Consider the following 6099-nt stretch of genomic DNA (forward strand, 5'->3'; position numbering starts at 1 on the left):
AACACTCAACCGTCCATAGAATACAGAGTCTCTATAACGCCCACTTTCATGACCTTGATATTTTTCACAACTCTTTGTCTTTGTTCTGCTCTCAGCTTTCCGTTGTTGTGTCTTAGTTTCACATATTGTTCAACTTCCCTTCTCCATTTTATTTATGTATGTATTTTGCGCCTTCGGTTACATGTATGTACACTTTTCAAGATTGTTATTTTTTATTCATTGTTTTTTTTTCACTGATACTCCCCTGCTGTATTTCTTTTTCTATGTATACGTGCGCCAGCACCCAGACCTCACGGTTGTTCCTGGGCACGATAAATAAATGATCGATCGATCGATCGATTGATTGATTGATTGATTGATTGATTGATTGATTGATTGATTGATTGATTGATTGATTATTTGGTTTGTGTACATATAACACAAGGACACAAAGGAAATAGGGAGGGAGCAAGCTGACAACTGCTACCGAGAGGGGCACAACGCCTGCCTACTCTTTTAGGAGGAGGGAATAGAGGAAATGAAAACATGAGGAAAGAAAAGAGGAAATGAAGAAATGACGGAGACACAGACAGAACAAAACAAAATACAAATAATGTCTATAAACGGGAGGCCAAGTCAGTGCCCTTAAGAAAAGTTAGCAGGGCTCGATGGGCCTGGTCACGTCGAGAAGCGCACCCTCTTGGAAAGAGGCAATCGTCAAGGGTCGCACATTGCAGTCCAATAAGTCCATATTCCTTAATTAGCAATAACTCGACTGAACTTAAGACATCCTACCATGTATATAAATAGAGGAGACTCAAAAAGCCCGCGCTTGGGGCCACGTGGGACTCCATGCGCACTTCCAAAGCGCATCCACACCTTTCATTTTTCTCGAAAATGTTATGGTTGATTCAACACTAAAATGCGACGTGAAAGGTTGCTTCGCCTTTTAATTCTGTGTTTATGTGGCGAAGCCCAATCTTAAGGCGGTGAAAATGTGCGGAGTGTTTAATGTTTTTATTTGATTTCTGGTGTAGGTTGTTGTTTTTTTTATCACCGTGAAAATAGTGCCATAATCCAGAGTACTCGCAATATTAAGGCCATAAACCAAACGTGCCTTTTTTTTTAACAATACAAGAGAAAGAACAGCGAGAAACCGCTCAGATCATGAAAAAGCGGCGTAAATTACCCGTGCCTCTTCGGCCGCTATACAAGCGGGCTTTCCTGATGTTGTTTGAAGAAGTCGTAATTTGAAATCTATGCGGCCTTCCTAGCACCCTTGACTGCTCTGAAGACGGCGAGTTGCACGAGCGACTGGTGTTCGCAAACGGTGCTGCAGCTGTTCTTCTACTGATCTGCCGACTAATTAATTAACCTTCTACTTCATTGGATGATAACCACAATTTAACATAAATACATGTTTAGTTGGGTTGATTAGTAATAAGATAGGAAGAAACGATAAGGAAAAATCGGGGAGGTTAGCCACGGCTGAGCCCAGTTGGCATTACCCGACACTGGGAAAGGGAAGTGAAAAATGAGTGAGAAGGATAAACAGCAACTGTTGACAGCACGCACGCAAACGCACGCAGACACGCGTTAATCGTTCTGTACGTCACAACTCGCAAGCGGCCACATGGGTTGGTGCATCTCAAGAAAGGCAGCAGCGCTTTTGTGGATTTGCCACGTCGCATCCGCACGAGGGCAGGCGGTTCCAGGACCTTCTCTTTTGTAGAACGTATGTCATCTAATGTCCCTTAAGCTTTCCGAAGGACAAACCTCTCATCTTCATGTGATAAGCAGTCACAACAAGAGGTGCATGGCAGGTTCCTTCTGTGCCACGTGTATTAAAATTCCGAGTGGAAATGTTCGTAAAAGATACGCTTATTCGCAAGCGGAACAGTAAGGCACGCCGAGCAAGAGCGGGTAAAAGTTGTAAATTGATACGCGAGCCCGTGGCGTGTATAAGAGCCCATTAGTGAACGCATGGTGTATTTCGCTTCCTTAAAAAACGACATGTTTCTGCGCTGCGCTCGTTCTCGACAATGGAATCGAAGTACTCCGAGTCCATCCGTGTGCCGCGCGGGCAGCTTCGAACAAACGCATTCAATAAAATACTGGATTACCCGAGGTTTCGGGGCCAACCCGCGACCGCTTCCACAGGTGCTAAACGATGGACAGCAGGTAGTAGTAGTAAACACTTTATTTAGGTCCTGAGAAGCTAGGCAGGCGGGCCTGCTAGCCGTTGGCTAGTCCCATGTCGGAACAGAGAGGCCGTGCCTCTCCGCTCGTTCACGGGCCCTCTGGACAGCCAGGAGTTGGACGTCTTGTCTGGGATCTGTGATGGCTTTCGTCCAGTCTTCTTCTTGGTTAAAATCCTGTAACACAGGGCACTGCCAGAGCATGTGATTTAATGAGCAAAATTCAGTGCCGCAATCTGGGCAGAATGGATCGATGTCGGGGTGAAGTTTGTTCAGAAAGCCCCTAGAGGGGTAGGACCCCGTCTGGAGCATGCGGAGCGTGCTAGATTGTGATCTGTTGAGCTTATTATGGGGGGAGGGAAAACTCTGCCTATCCCCTCTGTAATGTGATGTGATTTCTTGAAAAGTAACTAGAGGATCACTGTGGAAGAACTCTCCCGAACTCACCCGAGACACCATCCCGTCACGGCATATGAAACCTCGCGCACGGTCGTGGGCTATCTCATTGGGTAGCCCACGACCGTGCGCGAGGTTTCATATGCCGTGACGGGATGGTGTCTCGGGTGAGTTCGGGAGAGTTCTTCCACAGTGATCATCACTGTGATTATGCAGTGATCACACAGTGATCATGCATAATCAGTGATTATGCATCAGTGGTTATGCATCAGTGATTATGCATGATCACACAGTGATCATGCATAATCAGTGATTATGCAGTGATCATCACAGGATAATCAGCAGGTAGTACAGCTTTATAAAAGTTCTTGATAATATGGGGAGGGTGTTTCAAGCAAGCCGTAAAAGGGAAACCCACTCTCCGTATTTACTAAGCTCTTGCTTGCTGAGTTGGCACCGAAACGTTAGGCATAGTAAGTTCGAGTTCTTGGTTAGAGACGTTAATCCCTTTATAACTTCCTAGCTCCTACTATTAAATTGTTTTGGTTCTGTCTCTCCCATTCTCTTTCCTCATACAGCAATTAAAGCTGTTTTTTTTTTCTTTCTTTCTTTTTCCCCCCACTTCTTTATGGCTTCAATGAGGAAAACCTATAGTGACCGCAATCATAGTCACACGACACGCGACTTTGAAAATGCACTGCAAGAATATGAATATACGGCAAGTGAAACACAAAAACCAAGGACACAAATAGGGCACATCACATAGCGCATGTGCAGTGCGTTAGGAGGATCCGAAGCACTTCGTTCAAATATTTAATGTCTTTAAGGGGACAAAATATAACTTGCACTTCAGCGTGGGGCCATCTCGATCGTGCTTCAATCCATCTATTAATAATTTACATTCTACGTGAAATTCAGGACAATCTTAACAAATAATGACCGATGTCGCCAAGGGCTAAGTCCTGTCTTGCAACCGCCACGCTGGAGCTTGCGCTGACCCTGTGCGGATGCGATAAAGGAAAGCGGCTTCGTTTTTTGTGATGTCTCTTCATCATCATCATCATCATCATCAGCCTATATTTATGTCCACTGCAGGACGAAGGCCTCTCCCTGCGATCTCCAATTACCCCTGTCTTGCGCTAGCGTATTCCAACTTGCGCCTGCGAATTTCCTAACCTCATCATCCCACCTGACTTTCTGCCGTCCTCGACTGCGCTTCCCTTCTCTTGGTATCCATTCTGTAACCCTAATGGTCCACCGGTTATCCATCCTACGCATTACATGGCCTGCCCAGCTCCATTTCTTCCGCTTAATGTCAACTAGAATATCGTCTACCCCCGTTTGTTCTCTGATCCACACCGCTCTCTTCCTGTCTCTTAACGTTACTCCTAAGATTTTTCGTTCCATCGCTCTTTGTGCGGTCCTTAACTTGTTCTCGAGCTTCTTTGTTAACCTCCAAGTTTCTGCCCCATATGTTAGCACCGGTAGAATGCAATGATTGTACACTTTTCTTTTCAACGACAGTGGTAAGCTCCCAGTCAGGATTTGGCAATGCATGTCTCTTATATAGTCACAAAAGGCTGGTGCGGTGGAGACCACAACGTACGAAAGTGGCTCAAGATGACCTGCTCAAAGGCTATTTTTTGCGTCCTGAGGAACCTACTTCGTTGGCCTGAACTGCAACGTGTTTCCCGTAAGACTGTCAGCGGCCTCGTTGACTGCTACGCCAATAAGCGTGAAGGTAAATTCTGGAAAACGACGATAAAACCAATGTCAGCATGTAACGTATACACTGAATATATTTTTCAAATATATACGCTGCAATAGTTGCAGCGCAGCCTTGCTTTCTGAAAAGAGAAGAGCAGGCTGCGGCTGGATAGGAGTCCGGTTTCCGCAAGACTGCTTCAATGGCGACACTTTCACATGCCGTAGAAGAGACGACGCGCTCAAGTCTGGCAGCCCATAAGACATTGAGAACCGGGATCACATATAAGCCGCTGCACTAGCTCCATGCATTCTCTTTGTGAGATCACAGGGACAAATGCCACCGTGCGGACACATGTCACGTTCAGCGTTTGCTATAACGACAGCAACAATATCACGTTCGCGGCAGACGCTATTGCTCCCACGCAGCAATGGTATACAAAACTTGGTTTATAAAAAAATACAAAAAATAAAACAAGAGAGAAGAGAAGGCGATTTTGAGGAACCGTAATTCGAGATCCCGCTGGATGCCTGCATCAACGCTGCGTCGATGTATACGATCAGCCGGGGCCACATGGTCTGCCAGAGTTAAATATTTTTTTTGTGTGTGAAATCCTTAGGACGACCCTGACAGGATATCTGCGATTAGGCGTTACTAAAGTTGTTCCATTCATATCCAAAACTGTTAGCACTGGGAAGCGAACGGAACTCGGAAGTTGCGCTTAAACATTTGTAAAACGTTCGGTTTCTCTCTGGATTTGTCTTTCAGTTCGTCTCTCTTTATCTCTCACTTCTTTTTCTTTCTTTTCTTTTTATTTCATCATGCATCAGCCACATATATTAAAGGTGTATTATAAGCCAGCAGGTAGAGCGGTGGGTTAACGCAATGGGTGACGTGAAAGCAGGACGAACCTTATTTACAAAGGCTAAGATGATAAGGATAAAACGAATACGTATACAGACCAGTTAAAGTAATGTAGGCGAAATATAAAACGTCGATGGGATATTCTTAAGTACGAGGGCATAGATGGCGATCTCGTGGAGTTGCTGAGGGAGGTATATGGGACAACGGAATACAATCATATGCATATGATTTGTATTCCGTTCCTGATTTGCACATGCATGGGCCTTCCGGCACATGCATGTGCCGGAAGGCCTGAAATGCAAAAACTAATGAAATTTCACCGAGGACTGAAGAAAAAATTCCGACTCTCTCCATTGTTGCTCAGTCTTTATGTTAGGAGCATAGAAAGACGACTGGAAAACCGAGAATTATTTTCTGATTTATCTTACACCCGTAATAGGCAAATGTTGCAACATAGGGTGCCGGGGCTGATGCATGCGGACTACACAGTTCTGCTAGCGAACAATGCAAGGTGTGGCAATAAAACGACATACCTAGGCCTTAATTTTGGCAGAGAGAAATCGGGAATAATGACCTTTATTGAACAGACGGGTAATGACGTGGTATCAATTGAACAGTAATTAAGTCATACCCATATTCAAGCAATACCTGGCTGTATACATAAACGAAGGCATACATCCATCCATCAAGATAATCTGAGACATGATGATGAAACCATAAAATGAGGCAGTGCCGAGTGAAACGGGTTGGGCATCTTTTGAAATCGAATAAGCGCAGAGCAAATTTAGCTTTAGGGAAAGGCTCAGACATGATCGATGAAGAGAAATGGGCTGCTAAAGTGCACAAATGTCTGACCTCAAAAGCATGAACACGGAATTGGGAGGTGGTCAAGGAAGTTGGCAACCAAGTACAGGGTAATTGAAAGTGTAAATATACAACCCAGAGTATTAGAACGAG

Source organism: Dermacentor silvarum, chromosome 2 (assembly GCF_013339745.2).
Source record: "Dermacentor silvarum isolate Dsil-2018 chromosome 2, BIME_Dsil_1.4, whole genome shotgun sequence".
Lineage (NCBI taxonomy): Eukaryota > Metazoa > Arthropoda > Arachnida > Ixodida > Ixodidae > Dermacentor > Dermacentor silvarum.